This window comes from Gorilla gorilla, chromosome 2 (assembly GCF_029281585.2).
Source record: "Gorilla gorilla gorilla isolate KB3781 chromosome 2, NHGRI_mGorGor1-v2.1_pri, whole genome shotgun sequence".
NCBI lineage: Eukaryota > Metazoa > Chordata > Mammalia > Primates > Hominidae > Gorilla > Gorilla gorilla.
This window is the reverse complement of record NC_086017.1, coordinates 35,074,233-35,091,288: the sequence shown is the minus strand read 5'-3', so window position 1 is coordinate 35,091,288 and position 17,056 is coordinate 35,074,233. Positions and strand designations below refer to the sequence as shown.

The window sequence follows — 17,056 nt, the reverse complement described above, 5'->3', positions numbered from 1 at the left end:
GAAATATATAACTCTCCTCCTAGCATTTGAAAAAACCTTGAGAGAGATTATCCAAATTAAGAATATAGTTTCAACATTATGCGTACACATTTGCCAATTTTCCATATTAGATTTCTACGCTCATTCCTGAGTAGCTCAACCCAGAAACAGTGGAAAATAAAAGTACTTAATTCTGTGACATTATCATATATAATGTTCTGATTTTCACTATATATTTAACCAAATACTGGAGTAACCATAAATTATAGCCCTCCAGTCACATAAAATGAACTTCCAGATAGCTCCCAAATTTGAGTAACTTAAATGACTATTTCAGAATAATATCCAAACACTAAAAATATTTGGCACATTTGCTGCAGAATAAAAATAACCTCACTCAAGCATGGGGAAGAGAAGGTTCTGTAGGATTCCAGCATCCAAACACCACTCTCAAGCCAGAAAGTTATTCTAAAAACAAGAGGATACTGAACAAGAGGTGATAAAGACAGATCAAAGAAGTAAGTGGTAGAGTTAGGAAAACAATTTAAACTCAGAAAAGACTAAAAAATAGAGACTTCAGGACATCTGGATAAGGAATAGGCAGCGGTAACGTGAGGTGGAAGACAGGGGTTGCGAAAGGCCAGAGTGGAGCTGGGGGCACTACTTGGCCTCTAAGAGAGGCCTTCACTGCCTTAACATTTAAAGGCTTTCCACTGTCTGCTGTGTTCCCACCATTTCCTTACAATGCCTTGTATACTAGCTGCTCAAAATGATATACTCTCTAAATAAAGTCTGGTTAAAATGAAGGTGCTTAGTAAACACAGAAGCAAAGTCCACTTAGTCTTCTGTCTTCAGAATATCTCACTGTAGAACACTCAGTACAATCTGCTGTAGCTAGCTAAGGCCTCTATTGTATCAGATCACTTGTGGGAAGTTTTCTTACATATTTATGCCTAAAGAGCTTCAGGGAAGGGGTCAGAATCACAGAGCATTTAGAAAGGGGGAAAATTGAACTACAGGCAGCTTTGTGGTTGCTCAGTATTTCCAAGTTGGTGATTGTGTTAGTCTGCTTGGGCTGCCACATCAAGATAGCATAGCCTGGGGGCTTAAACAATAGAAATGTATTTCTCATTTTTCAGGAGGCTAGAATTCTGCAATCGGAGACGAGCATGGTCAGATTCTGGTGAGGCTCTTTTCCTGGCTTGCAGAGGGCTGCCTGCTCACTGTTTCCTTATATGGCGGGGAGAGAAAGCAAGTTCTGGTGTCTCTGTCTCTTTTAAAAGGACACCAGTTCTATCAGATAAGGCTCCAGCCTTATGACCTCACTCAACCTTAATCACCTTCTTAAAGTCCGTATTTCCAATTCAGTCACAGGGGTGTCAGGGCTTCAACATAGGAATTTTGCAGGGACACAGTTGAATCCATAGCCATGATGGTTTAAATTCAAAGATACGACAACAAAGTCTGATAAAAAGGATCAAGGAATGTGGGCATAAAAATTTTAAACTTCTGTACAGAGACCATAAATTTAAAAAAATGTAAAATTAAGAAAAAATATTTGCAACATACGTATAATATTCTTAATATATAAAAAAACTCCAATAAATAATTGAGGTCAACAAAGATAAGGGGGAAAGGTGTGAATAATTCAATCATTGAAAAAGGACAGAAAAACATTAGAAAGGATGCCTGCATAGTATAATCATAATTTTAAATTTAAGTGATAGAAAAAATTTCCATTTTGGATTCGAAAGGGCTAGAACCCCTATTGTTGTATTAGGCAAAATATTAGCCCCTAAAAGCCTAATGTTGTGTTAGGCAGAATATTAGCCCCCAAAGATATTTATGTCCTAACACCCAGGATCTGTGAATATGTTAGGTTATATGATATTTAACATATTAGGTTGTAGATACAGTTATAATCAGCTGACCTTAAGAGTGAATTGATCCTGGATTATGTAGTTGGACCCAACGTGATTACAAGAGTCCTTAAAGCTGGAAGAGGAATGAGAAGGGAGAACTATAGAAATGGCAGTGTAAGGATGACTAGGTTGAGAGTTGCCAGCTTTGAGGTGAAGGAATTGGGGCCATGAGCCAATGAATGTGGGTGGCTTCCAGAGCTTGTACCAAGCAAAGCAAGGAAATGAATTCTCCTTGTACCAAGCTTTTTTTGCAAATGAATTCTAGAGCTTTCAAAGGGAACCCAGCCCTGCTGACCCTTCATTTTAGCCAGTGAAGCCCATTTTGGATTTCCGACCTTCAGAATTGTAAGATTAAAAATTTGTTGGCCAGCCATGGTGGTTCATGGCTGTAACCCTAGCACTTTGGGAGGCGGAGGTGTGTAGATCACTTGAGCCCAGGAGTTCAAGACCAGTCTGGGCAACAAGGAGAAACCCTGTGTCTACAAAAATACAAAAATTAGACAGGCATGGGGGTGCATGCCTGTAGTCTCAGCTACTTAAGAGGCTGAAGTGGGAGGATTACTTGAGCCTGGGAGGTGGAGGTTGCAGTGAGCTGAGGTTGCACCACTGCACTGCAGCCTGGGCGACAGAGCAAGACTCTGTCTCAAAACAATGACAACAAAAATATGTGTGGTTTAAGCTGCCAAATTTGTGGTTGTTTTTTTGTAGTAGCAAGGGAAACAGTGAGGAAGTGGGAAAACTTGCTGAGATGTCAATTGATACAAATATTTTTGGAGGGCAATTATGTATGTATTTATCAACATCTAAAATACAAATATTCTTGTATCTAAAAATTGTAACTTTTATAAACTCATTCCATGAAAATAATTAAGCAATTGGTCTTCTGTTTTTCCTTCAAGTAGTAGAAAATGGAATATAAGCTGAGTGGCCTCTATTGTAACCACAGAATACAGAGCTATTACTCTTAGTCCATTTGGGCTGCTGTAACAAAATGCCATAAACTGGCTAACTTACAAACAACAGAAATTTATTTCTCACAGTTTTCTGGGCAGTCCAAGATCAAGGCATTGGCAGATTTCGTGTCTGAGAAGGGCGCATTTCCTGGTTCACAGAGCCCGTTTTGTAAGGGTGCTAATACTATTTCTGAGAGCTTTATCTGTGTGACATAAGTACCTCCCAAAGGCCTCACCTCCAAATACTATCACATTGGGAATGTTTTTACATATGAATTTCTGGGGACACATCAGTGTATAGCACTAAGAATAAAAAAAGGGCAATATGTCTTCAAGGAGTACAAATTCTTCACTGAATATAATTACAGACAAGTATGTTCCCAGTGATTTCAGTTTTGAAGAAGGAAAAAAGTGTGTATACACCCATGCAGACGGAAAAACCATCTGAAAAATTATATTCCCATATTATTAGTAGGATTCTTATGGGTAAGAGTTTAGGAAAAATGCCAGTTTCTACCATAATTATATGTTTTTATATTGTTTAAACTTTCTAAAAATTAATAAACGTTAGTGTCTGATATTTACAAAGTAAAGGTATTTACATAAAATTGTACTGAAAATAAAGCAATATGCAATTTTGGCTTCGAAGTAATTAAGAATAAGTTAATCATAAGAAAGCTATTCAATTTACCTTTCTCAGGCTACTTGAAGATCCAACAACAGAAAACAGAGAAAGACCAAATTCACTGAATTCAAGTGGCATTGTTCAAGGTTTTGCTGGAGACTGGGTCTTAGACTTTGCCTTATATAAACAAAAAAATAGTAGATCTTGCCCATCATGTCTATTAAGTGGAGAAAAACCAGTTTCCCTTTTCACCCCAGGGTTCTTGAAGGCATACTAGGATGACGGTATCCATTTAACGTTGTTCACACTTTCTTCCTCTCCTCCTTAGATTACAAACCATTCAGGTTACAGTTTAGCAAGAGCTTTGAATTCAGTGAAAAATATCGTTGGCTTTCTAAACAAAGTTGTTTGTGATAAAACAGAATCAACCTTTTTTTTAAAAAAAAAAACAATGCCCCAAGTGGGAAATATATATTATTAGTTTACCCTGCCACTAATTGAACTGCTGATATGAGCATGGGAGTCGTCTGAAAACGTATGAATTCTGTTGCCATTGTGCAAAACAACCTCCTGATATCCCTTGCCTTTGATGGCTTCTATTACATTCTAGAGCTCTAAGAGAAATAAGCTTGTCAGTACAAAATGCCTTAAAGGGCTCTCCCCCTTCAGAACTGCTGAGAAGACACAGAATTTGTTGACTGGGAGGAGGCGATCAGTGTGTCCCCCAGAGACAGCATCAAAGGCAGATGCTGTAAGCTACTGCAGATTTAATGTGCTTCGTCCCTCCATCTTTCCTCCCTGGCACACTGGCCTTCCCCTAGGACTGACTCTCATCAAACTGACAAAATGATCATCCATGGACTCATGGTTAGGACCAAGGATTTTCCCAAAGACCAAGGTGGCTTTGAAAGACAATACATGGCTCATTTTTACACTCGAGGCCCATAGCCTGTGTGTGTTAGAGGTTGGCTGGCTGAAAAATCTCAGATGGAGTCAGCTAATTCACTCAGTTCTCTTCTTAAACCCATGAGGCTAAAGACTATTGAGTTTCATGAGAAATAAACAACATTTCAAATTAACTATAGTGGCCTCTCATTTAAGTAGACTGGTCACAGAAGGGATTGTTTAGGTTGGCAAAATAGACTAGTTAACTCAGAGTTACTGTATACTAAGCTGTCTGACACTAGGCAAGTTATTTAATGCCTGATGCCACAGTTTCCATATTCATAAAATGGGCAATACTAATTGTTCTCACAGCAGAAGACTGTTGTAAAGACTAAATGAATTAACACATGAAGGTACCAAGAAAAATGTCTGATAAGTGATATACAATATGTAATTTTATTACAATATATAATTTTATTATCGGCTAGAGCAAGCAGACTAGTGCAACTTACATGACTACCATCACATTGGATGACAAACGTTCATAGAAATGGAATCATTAACATGCATAACTCAAATTACTGGGCACAGGTTAATCCCCCTTCTGTGCTGATCCCTAGAGGGGTCCCAGGTTATCACTAGACATTTGAATTACCTTTATTATAGAAAGTCTACTATTTACTCTTAAGGCAGGGATTCAAAAATGAGAAGGACCTTAAGACAGTCAAAGTTAAGTCAGAGAGAGAACATACAAATGCTTATGACAATATTTACTAATGCGGAATGATACAGGTAAGCACAGAACGTTATAGGAACACTGAGAGATATTGTGACAGGCAGAATGACATCCTCTCCAAAGATCTCCAAAGATGTCCAAGTCCTACTTCCTAAAAACTATAAACATGCTTCATTATAGGATATAGGAATTAAGCTTGCTAACCGGCTGACCTTAAGATAGGAAGATTCTCCTGGATTTCCCAGGTGGGCACAAGGTAAACACAAGCGTCTTCAAAAGTGAAAGAGGAAAGCAGAACAATAGATCAGATTGATATAGTGTGAGAAGGAGTCAACCAGCCATTGCTGGACTCGAAGATGAAGGAAGGGGACCATGAACATGGAATGCAGATGGCCTCTAGAGCCTGGAAAAGGTTAAGGAAAAGGATCATGTCCAAAGTTAACAGAAAGGAACGAGCCCTGCTGATGCTTTGACGTTAGCCCAATGAGATCCATATTAGATTTCAGACATGCAGAACTGTAATAAATCTGTGTTGTTTTCAGACACTAAATTTGTGGGAATTTGTTATAGCAGACACGAAAAACCGACACAGGATAGAGCCTAACTTGCAGGTGAAAAAGGAGAGGAGTGATGGGGAGGAGGGCATCTTCTGGGAGGGATCATGGCTGAAGGTTAGAGGGAGAATAGTCATTACGTGTAGTGAGGGCACTCACTCTGGGCATAGGTTCTGGTTTGGAAAAAGACCTTTTGGTGAAGTTCCATTGACCTGGTCCAGTGAACACAGTTTGAGAAATGAAATGGTTAAAAATGAGACTGGATAGACAGGCAGAGGTTTAGTCACAGAGAGCTTCCCATAGTAGGGAGTCTGGTCTTTGGCCTTTAGTCTATTAAAAAAGGAAGCCCCAGAGGGCCTTTAATCCAGAGAGTAATAGTGTCAGGTTTATGTTTTGAAAACATCATTGCATGTTAGAGGATACAGGATGGGTTTGGAGAGGGCAGAATGAGAGAAAGAAGTCCATGTAAGAGGTTGAGATGGGAGATGGTGGAGATTGAATTAGTGAGAGTCAGAAGAGAAAGGAAGCACCGAATTTCGGGAATAGTGCCCCATAAGACAAGCGGGCATTAGTGATGGCTTGGATGTAAGGCATGAAGGTAAAGAAAGAATCCAGAATGACCTCTGCATTTCTAGAGTAGGTGACCAGGGAGATGAAGGTGCCCTCGAGTGAGATACAGAATGGAGGAACAAGAACTTATTTAGGCGGAAGATAACTTTCCTTTGGGATGATCTGGGATGACCAGATGGACACATGCAGCTGCCAGCCAAATAGCAGCATCTGTAACCTGAATTAGTGGAAGCCTGAACTGATGAGGTGGATTTGACATCTGAAATGAGCAGCCTCTACCAGCAGATGAGAGATAATGTTAATACTATAGACTATTTGATAGACTGAACGATATCACTCCAGAATGAGAAGAGTGATAGGCTGAAAATAGAACCTCAGGGGACAGTAGCATGTTACAGGTACTACAGAAAAGAGATGCTCATGAAAAAGGTGGGCGAGAAATGAGCAGAAAACAGCCTGGAGAACTAGTAAGTATGGTGTTCCAGGAGCCAAGGGAATAGAGAGTTTCAAGAAGAAGGGAAGGATAAATAGGGTCAAAGGTAGCAGGGTCCAGAAAGAGAATAATTAGATGATGAGATGACAATTATGGTGGTGATCATGATGACCATCATCTAACTATAATAATGATGACAACAGCAACTAGCACTTCTTGAGCATTCATTATGTGCTAAATACGACAATTTATTTAACTAACACGTGTAGAACATGTACTCCCTACCAGAAACCCAGTGTTTTTAAAGGTTTAACTCATTTAATTCCCACAACAACCCTATGAGGTAGATACTATTCTTAGCCCCATTTTACAGATAAAGAAATAGAAACATAGGTTAAGTGACTTGTCCAAAATTACTCAGTGAGTAATAGGGCCAACATCCTCCAGAGGCTATTTTCCTAACTACTAAGCTTTGCTGTCTCATGTCCTATTTTATTTAATTTTCTCCATACGTGAGCCAATGAGTACGTTCTGCCACCATACTAATTAAACAGATAAAACAAGAATCAGCAAAGTTAATCAACTTGCCTAAGGTCACCCAGCCCTAGTGACAGGCTGAATGGGTGACATCAGGCTGAAGTAACTGGTATGAATATTGAGATTAGCAAAGTTAATCTTCAACTGAACACAGGCGGCTGCAGATGACATCTCTCATCTGAGCACTAGAGGAAAAGAGATGGGACCCCTTTTCCTCTAGTGGGCAGGTAAGATGAAGAGCTGGGTTGGGGATGGGTTGCAGTTTATAAGACTTGGCTCAATTCTGATTTGTTTCTACTCCTTGGATATGGCTTCTCGGATTTTTGATTAAGAACTCAGTGGGTCCCTGTCTTGTGTGAGATTTTCTTCTGCCCTTTGGAGGTTTGTTAATGTCTTCTCTCACTAATAAGGAGTATGAACAAATCTCAACTAATTAAACTCTTCAGTTGCTTGGTTTTTGTCTGCATGGTAGGCTAACATAATCTGGGACAGTTCTCTTTTAGGAATTCTTTATTGGCTTAAAACAGAACATGGAGGTTCCAAAACCACATATATATGTATTTCTTATTCTATACAAAATACTGCAGCTTTCTTGTCTATGAACAAAGCCTTGCAAAACCCTGGTGTTCTTGCACTCACTGCCTTCCAACCAGGCTTAAAGGAATGCAACCAGGGTGCCCTATTCCAGGGAGCACTGCCCACCGGGTATCAGAGGCTGATCTCAGAACAGAGTCAGTACAAACAACAAACAAAGCTGAAACTCATCTGGGCCTTGTGCCCAAGAAAACCAGCCACACACGAACTCACAGCATGGGGGAAGGAGAAAGGGGAAAAACGTTTCAAAAACAAACTGAGGAGAGTAAAACGTTGGCTGAGAAGTTGGCTCCACACTGACTGCCCCCCTCCCCTCCATGAATGCCAGAGAGACAAAGCCTGAGAAAGAAAAGCTTCCCTAATCTTGTCCAGGAAAGAAGCTCAAATCTCTTGACTTATTTGGGAAGCAATGACAGATACCAAGAGCTCTGACTTTACTGAGGAAGAAGATGGCTTTGGTTCATGCATAAAATAAAATGGGTTTTGCTGAAGAAGAAAAACTCAGAAATGCTTTAACATTTTCAATATTATTTATATTGTAGAAATTTGCCTAACTGATGCATTTATTTAAAAATGTATGAATTAGTTATACTCATGCTAGCTGCTGTAATGGATAAACCCGAAACTTCATTAGCTTCACACAATGGAAGTTTACTTTTTGCTCATGTGAAGTCCAGTCAGTAGATGGGAGGAAGAAGTGCAATGCTCTGCTGTAGGCAGTCATTCAGGGACCTAGGCTAAAGGTAGGTTCCTAGGTTACCTTGGACATTGACATCCAGCTAGTATAAAGGGAAGAGAGAATGGAGAATTATACAGAAGATTTTTATTCACCAGGTCAACAAGTGATATATGAGACCCAATAAATATTTTTCTTACATTTTTTACATTTACAAAAGTACATAAATACTTTTGCCTACATATCATTGGCCAGATAGAACTCAGACACATGGCTACATCCAAATATGAAGAATGCTGGGAGATCCAGTCTCTGTCTGAGCAGCCACTTCACAGCAAAAACTCCCTATTATGGAAAGGGAATGCTAATCATTGGTGGAAAGAAGATGTCTCTTCCACAGTGGATTTGCTCTACTTTACCATATCTATTTACTATATTATTAAATAGTGTTTCTTGAGAGGTGTGTTATTGTCATTTTGAATGAGACAGTTGTTTGGTTGCTGTACTGTTTCTCATACTGAAGTATGTTCACATTCCTGGTTCCTGCCTACTAATATCAGAGGCAGTCTCAGACACCATATACTATGGTTTGTCCCCAGCAAAACTCAGGCTGAGGTTTGGTCCCCAGTGTGGTGGTATTCAAAGTTAGTGCCTTTGAGAGGAGATTGGGTCCTTAAGAGAGGTTTATGTCTTTCTCTTGAGAATACATTCAGGGACCTCTATTAAGACTGAATTAACTATTGCAAGAGAGAGTTGTGTTAAAGTGAGGCTGCCGCTCCTGTTTGGTGTCTTTTGCAGGTGCCTGCTGCTTATGTTTCTGCTTCTCCTGTGTTATGAGGTAGCATAAAGCCCTCTCCAGAAGCCAGGAGATGCAGCTGCTGATCTTAGACTTCCCAGCCTCCAGAACCATGAACTAAATCAACCTCTTTCCTTTATAAATTATTCAGTCTTAAGGATTTTGTTACAGCAACAGAAAACAGACCAAGACAACATGACAACCAAAACCACTATACATTCCAAAGGCCCACTTCAGGGTTGGTACTCCCCTGGGCTGAGGACCACAAACAGTCAGAATTTCAAGGTGTTGACTAATTCTTCACCCTTGCTAGATCATGTTATCAGAATCATTTCATCAAGCAAACCTCCCAGCAGCTTCTATTCTGATTAACATTTCCCTGAGGAATCCTGCATTCTGCCTACTTTACAATATCAATTGCGACCATAAAACAACATACAACTATCACAGAAGAGTGCTGACCATTCAAAATCATCACTTTGGGGTGATTAGCTACTTGTGTAATAAGTTTACCATTCCTTTAAATGTTTTTGGAGCTCCCCATATGGAAATCATCTTTAGAGGTAGTGCCGCATACAAACATGGAATTACTGAGCTCAAGGGAACCTCAGAGGTTCCTCAGTCCTAAGTTCAATCTGATGCCCCAATCCTTTTTACCATGCCTCTGCCAGCTATTCGTCAACCTTTATTCATGTATTCTGTGGCACTGCCTTAAAGCTGAAGACAACACAATGATGAAGTCAGGATTCCTAACTTCATAATTTAATAAGGGAGATGTATACAAATGGATCATTACAACGTAAGTCGGTAAATGCCATTGCTATGGCAGGAAGAGAGTGCTGTGGAAATACAAATGATGAAGGGGCTCAACTAACTTCATGAGTAGACACATGATTGGTGCTTTGATGAGAAAGGTTGAGTTTTTCAGGCTGAGAATGTCGGATGGTATTTGGGGTGTTTTAAAGGACTAGGTAACAAAGGGGGCTTAGAAGGTTTGGGAAGAACTAAGGAGCCTGGAAAAGATAGAAGGGGAATAAAATAGATGAAGAGAAGTTGAGTGGAAAAGGGAGGTCTTGGAAGACTCTGTAAATAGAGAGCAGATAGAGCCTGGGAAGGAGCGGAGGCATCAGGTAGACCGCAGGACTTGGACGAACTTGGACACAGGGCTTTCCATTTAAACATCATTAACAAGACAGATCTCCTGATGAAACTGACTCCATATCTGGACTATTTTAGATATTATATCTCATTATTCATCCAAAACCTGCCCCACCCTAGTTCCAACTCTTCTGTCCTGGTTTTCTTCTCCTAGACACAGAGACCAATCATAATCACTTTTCCAGAGATCAGCCCTTCCAGAATCTGAGGACAATTATTCCATCTCTATGAGTATCTCCTCTTCTCTAGGCTAAATGCCCTGTTCATACGTGTTTTTCTGCAAGGCTGTTTGCAATTCCCTTTTCATTCTACTCTCACTCCTCTGTGCTGGACACAGTCCAGTTGGCCAACATGCCCCTTAAAATGTGGTACCCGGAATGGAGCACACTCCTCCAAGTGTGGTTCACCAGCACAATCTTTGATCTGCATTCAAGCATCAAATTAAGTCACCAAGCAGACATACCACATTATTGAGTCATGCTGAACTTACTGTCAACCATCATGTCTGTTGCTGGTAAGTTCATTCCCTATTTCATTCAGGGGCAGATGTTCTTTAAATGTGTGCATAACTCTACAATGATGAGCTTACATTTCCCTTGGTAAAATCTAACCCTTTTCTGAGGCTGTCAGGAGCTTTTAGGATAGTCCTTATCGTATGATATTTTGGGCAAGCATGTCAAGCACAAAGCTAATGTTCTTTTCCAAGTTCTTGATGATGTTCAATGAGAAGAGGCTGAGACAGAACTCCATAAACTATCACTCAAGACCTCTCAAAAATAGGCTGTTTGTGCCACCTCTTATCTTCACATTCTTGGATATTCTTATTTTTTTCCATACTTTAACATCTTTCATCATTATACACGTTTGCCAAAGAACTCTATATGTAGCCAAATTGGTTTCTTGAGTTTCCTTTATCTTTTCTGCTCCACTGACTATGTAGAATTTCATTTATGACACCCTTCCATCCTTTATGACAAGACTGTCCTTTGATTTTTGGTCATACATTTCTACTTATATTTGCTCAAATAAAAATTCTGAACTCATGGTTATACGTTTGATTATGGACTACTTTGCAGCACAGTGTTTTGTTTTCATAAGAATTTTTAAAACAACGTGGACATCCTTTAAAGGATCTCTCTCTTCAATCAATTTCTTCTTATTTATTTAACTACTTATTAATGCTTATATATGTTTCCCCTATTGCTTCTCTTGCATTCTAAGACATTATGTCAACAAGAGTGAAAGAATAAAGGTAAATAGATTTTCTAGATTGAGGGAGCAATATGAGAAAAAGTAAATAAGTAAAGGTAACAGTGTGTTCTTCAGATTCTTCACATATATATGTTTAATTCCTTTCTCTGATGGAGACTAAAATTTTCTTAATGGCAGGAAGGGGCCGTATCTTTTCAGTGGAATATTGGTTCATCTGCTTCTATAACAGTGCAATGAAGAATATACAATAGGTGTTGAATATTTTTGAACAACAGCAGCAGCAACACAGCTTGTTTAAATGGGCACATATTTTCATTCACTGGTTGAAGTAATTAAGGTATTGGAGATTTGTTCAATGTGTGACATCATTCCTACATAGAAATATTGTCAAACAGACATTTCCATGATATGATACATTAAGAGATGGTTACAAATAATCATAGTTAAGAAGGAAAAGGTCACCTTTAAGAAATCTCACTGAAAAATCAGTAAACCTGTGGGAAATAAACATTATTAAAGCATTTCACATTAATAAATATAAATAAACAGACGTAAAGTAATTAACAAGTACATTCACAAGCATACACACTTGACTCAAGGGTATAAAAATGATCATTTTTTTAAACTATTGTTTTCAAAAATTATACATTAAGGGAGAAGAGGTTCCAGTTGTCTTTGGACTTGAGCAACTCAACTAAAAAGTCAACAAAACTGTACTGCATAAACCACTCTAATATAATGCAAAGTCTCTCTACAATCAAAGACTAAAATTACAGTTTGTTTTTCACCTATATTATCAGTACTTTGAGACATCTACATGGCAAGTACTGACTCTTGTTCACCAAGATAAAGTATCAGCTTTTATTTTTTCACTTACAGTGTGCATAATGATTAAAGATTCTAGTTGCCAAGGGTGAAATGCTTCAAACTCGAAGCTCAATTGTTTTCTGAATTCGTAATTGTACCCTTTCTGAGGGATGGAGAAGGCAGAGGAGGAAATTCACAAAAGTGACACAAAGCAGATAATAACAGAGCCTCATGAATTCATAATGATGTTCAAGGTATGAGGGAAATTGTTTTCATCAGAAAGAACAATCTGTGATCACTTACTGCTAGTCACTGCTGGGGTGGCTGTGATCTAAGGACCCACTTTATGTTCCAAAAACAGATTAAATATCCAGGTTCTGACCTCCAGAAAAAATTCATATTTGTGTTGATCTACTACTGTGTCTGTGAAGGTGGGGGAAGACTGCATGAGAGAACCAAGTAGACATTCATTTGATGCTCATGCCTAGTAAAGAAATGTGTGAGTGTTACCCTAAAGCCAAATCCAAATTTAAACTGGTCAGTAAGCCTGATGTTTGGCCAATATTGGGAGCAGCCCCTAGTTTAGATACAGAGAGGAATACAAGAATGCTAATATTTTTTGAGAATGTCGTAGGTGTCAGGTACTGTGCTGGATTATCCCTAAAAAGTCCAAACTGTCAGAGAAGGAAAAACCAGTTGGCTGCTACGGTAGTGTCTCAATAATATTCTCAATCCAAATACAAGAACACCAAGCATGATAGCAACACGTAAGTTGTCCAAGGTTAATGGCAGAGTCAAAGACAGTTTTATATCCGTCCAAATATCATCACACTGTCTTCTTTATCCTATTTCATTTTCTTTTATCTCCCCCTTTGGACCCAGTTTTTTGTGATATAGTCTCTAACCGACCAAGTCATCCAGCACCCTCCCTCTCCTTCCTTCTCACTGCAGCACCCACAAGGCCTTGCCTTGATTTTAAATATTTTAGGCATGATTTCAATAGCATCCCCCCGACCCCCCAGCTGTAAGTGATACCGTTAAGGAAAACTGTCAGAGAAAGAAAAACCATTTGGCTGCTAAGGTAGTGTTCCAATAATGATATTGTTTCAGTGTGAGTTCCATTATTCTTGATGCATTTTTCAGCTATGTAAAAGCAAGAGTGGAATGCTATCAGTTCATTTAGAGATGATGAGGCTCTAGGTGACTAAAGTTCACTCAACTTTCAAGAAATCAATTACTAACACAGAAACTCCAAGACTAAATTAAGAGGAAAAGCTACCTACGTAGAGAAGTAAATCTTTTTCAACTGTTTCTCAATAATGGGGACATGGAAAGTAAATAAAGACAGGAAATAATCTTGAAGTCCATAAGGAACACACAGATCTCTTTAGGATAATAGGAAACACTGACAAATTTTTAATATTAAACTCCTTATTCCGTGATGTATTACATGTCTCATGAAGTTATGTCAAGCAATTGAAAGGGTTGACATTTTATTTCAACTCTTCTTTTAGACAGTTTGGTCTGTATTGGTTAAGTCCATTTATTATGGGTTGATTTTTCAATCTCAAAATATTACTTTTCCTACATTTTGTAGCCAATTACTAGAAAGCACTGTATATGAACCCCTTATGCATTAACTACAATGAAATCCTTTTATTCTTTTAGGACACAGTTCCCTACCGATATCCTGGCCCTTCTAACTAACATTTGTGTCTATTAGAGGTTCTCACAAGTTATCGTTTTAAGCTAAAGGTGCGGTTCCAGAAATACAAGCAATTTGAGGGAACACTAGGGCTCGATGGAAAAGAAAGGGGTCTTTTAGTACCCTTCAACTAATATAACCTTTATAGCCTTCATGACAACTGATAACTCATATACAAATGAATAGATAAATCATCTCTTGTGGTGAGCTGTAACTTTTGACTATTATCCTGAACTGCTGCATTTATTCTAGAAATTAATTTTATTTTCTTCTTTCTTGAGTTGTTTTTATTCATCTGTCCATTTTCTCCCCTCTACTCTTCCTTTCTATTACCTTTGAAAATTCAGTATATCTCTACCCAGGCAATATATAAATTATGTTTGGGGACCCTCCTAGTGCATAAAGTGGTTTGCTGCTCTAGAAAACCTAGTATGTGGACATTTACTATTTCTTTGAATATTTTATAGATCCTTCAGGGTAATTGGGTGGGCAGACACACCATAGAGTCTCTATGTATTTCAAAATAAAGTTAAGTAAAGTAGATGGAATTTCCCAGAATAGTAAAATTGTCTTGTTGATGCTGGTTATGTAAAACTATTCTTTTAAGATAGGCAAAATACGGATGTACAACTCAGCCCTCCTTTCCTTCAGGTTTTGATAGAGAATAGAATGAAAAAACACATGTGTATCAAAGTGTCAGCTTTGTTAGCAATTACAAGTACCTATTTTCCACCCAAATCCAGAACTCTTTGGTAGTACTGGTAGTTGACAGGACTAGAAAGCAGATTAAAAATTAGGCAAATGGGATAATTAAACCTTCTATCATCTACCTCCCACATGTAATCAAGATTTGTGAATCCTAGTGCCTATGAAGACAGTTCAGCTTAACTTACATACTTAGTCACAGACACATAAATTGGTACAGAGAGGGAGAGAGTGCATATTACCCTCCCCTTCATAGAGACTCTGCTCAGTTGGGCTCAACAAATGGGACCTAGAAGCTGAAGAGAAGGGAAAGTAAAAGCCACCATGCCAGATAAAAGAAGATCCATAAGTCATGACTCACGCTTTGTGTGTTGGGCTTTCATCAATTAGACTGGATGCTACTGTTCTCCTGGAGAAGAGTTAAAAGGGGATATAGATAAATTTGAAGCAGTCCTTCCACAAAAAAATTTATTAGAAGTAATAAATACGTTCAGCAAGGTGGCAGAATACAAGATCAATATACAAAAGCCAATTGTAGTTCTATAAACTGGCAAAGAAAAATCTGAAAATATAAGAAAATGAAACAATCCTGACTGTAATAGCAACCAAAACAATAAAATAGTTCGGAATAAGTTTAGCAAAAGAAGTGCAAGGCTTGTTCACTGAAAACTACAGAACATTACTGAAAGAAGTTAAAGAAGACCTAAATAAATGGAAAGATATACCATGTTCATGGACTGGAAGAAAATACTATTACATGACAATATTTACCTGATTGATCTACAGATTCAATACAACCCCTATCAAAATCCTAGCTGGCTTTTTTACAGAAATTGACAAGCTGATCCTAAAATTTATATATAATTGCAAAGGTCCCCAAATAGCCAAAACAATCTTCAAAAAGAAGAACATAGCTGGGGGACACACACTTCTCAATTTCAAATTTACTATAAAGCTATAATAATCAAGACAGTGGGCTAAGAATAGACATATAGATCAAAGAAATAGATGTGTAGTCCAGAAGTAAGCACTTATATCTGTGTTCAAATGATTTTGACAAGGGTGGCAAGAAAATGTAATGGTAGTAAAGAATAATCTTTTTAACAAATGGTGCTGGGACAACTGTGTATTCACATGTAAAAGAGTAAGATTAGATCCCTATCTCACATCATATACAAAAATTAACTCAAAACCTATTCAGACTTAAATTTAAGAGCTAAAACTAGAAAACTGTTAGAAAAAAACACAGGCATAAATTTCTGTGACTTTTGGTTAGGCAATGATTTCCTAAATATGGCACCAAAAACACAAGCAAAGACAAATTTGATAAATTGCACTTTTTCAAAATCGAAAACATTTATACTTCAAATGACATCACCAAGAAAACAAAAAGACAACCCAAAAGATGAAAAGAAGTATTTGCGAATCATATGTCTGATAAAAGGTCTTCATTCAAGATGTATAAAAAATTCTTACAACTCAGCAACAAAAAGACAAATACCCCAATTAAAAAATGGGCTAAGTATTTGAAAAGACTTTCCTCAAGAGAAGATATGCAAATAGCCAATAGGCACATGAAAACCTGTCCAACATCATTAGTCATTAGGAAAATGCCAACCAAAACCACAATAAAATGTCATTTCACACACACTAGGATGGATATAATTACAAAATGGACAACTTTTGGAGAGGATATGGAGAAATTAGAATGCTCACACACTGCTAACAAGAATGTAAAATTTATTACTTTGGAAAACAGTTTGAAAGGACCTTAAAAAGTTAAACATACAGCTACCGTATGGCCCAACAATTCCACTCTTGGGTGCATACCCAAGAAAATTGAAAACATATGTCCATGAAAAAACTTGAACACAAATATTTATAGCAGCATTATTCATAAAAGCCAAAAAGTAGAAACAATCCAACTGCCCATCTTGTAAAGAATGGATACATATAACATTCAATATCTATAAAATATAATACTATAATAAAATGAATGAAGTAGTAATGCATGCTACAATATGGATGACCTTGAATATATTGAGGTATGTTAAAGAAGCCAGTCAAGAATGCATATTCAAGGTGGCTGAACAGAGGAATGTGGTACTCACTCCTCCATAAAAAAAGAACCTAAACAGCAAGTAGACAATGGAACACCTAACAGAGAACACTTTCAGTAGAGAAGTAACAGGAAACACCTAAGGCAATG

The 17,056-nt window shown here is 38.0% G+C and overlaps 1 protein-coding gene and 1 long non-coding RNA gene across 3 annotated transcripts in view; one reads left to right on the top strand and one right to left on the bottom strand.

Moving 5' to 3' along the window:
• The window catches only part of RARB (retinoic acid receptor beta), a 767,532-nt gene that overhangs the window by 329,316 nt on the left and 421,160 nt on the right, over nt 1-17,056 (bottom strand). The window lies entirely within an intron of this gene.
• The window catches only part of LOC129532687 (uncharacterized), a 34,612-nt gene continuing 24,903 nt past the window's right edge, over nt 7,348-17,056 (top strand). The window contains exon 1 of the long non-coding RNA XR_008678529.1: nt 7,348-7,421. This is a non-coding gene — a long non-coding RNA (uncharacterized lncRNA). The remainder of the gene's footprint in view (nt 7,422-17,056) is intronic.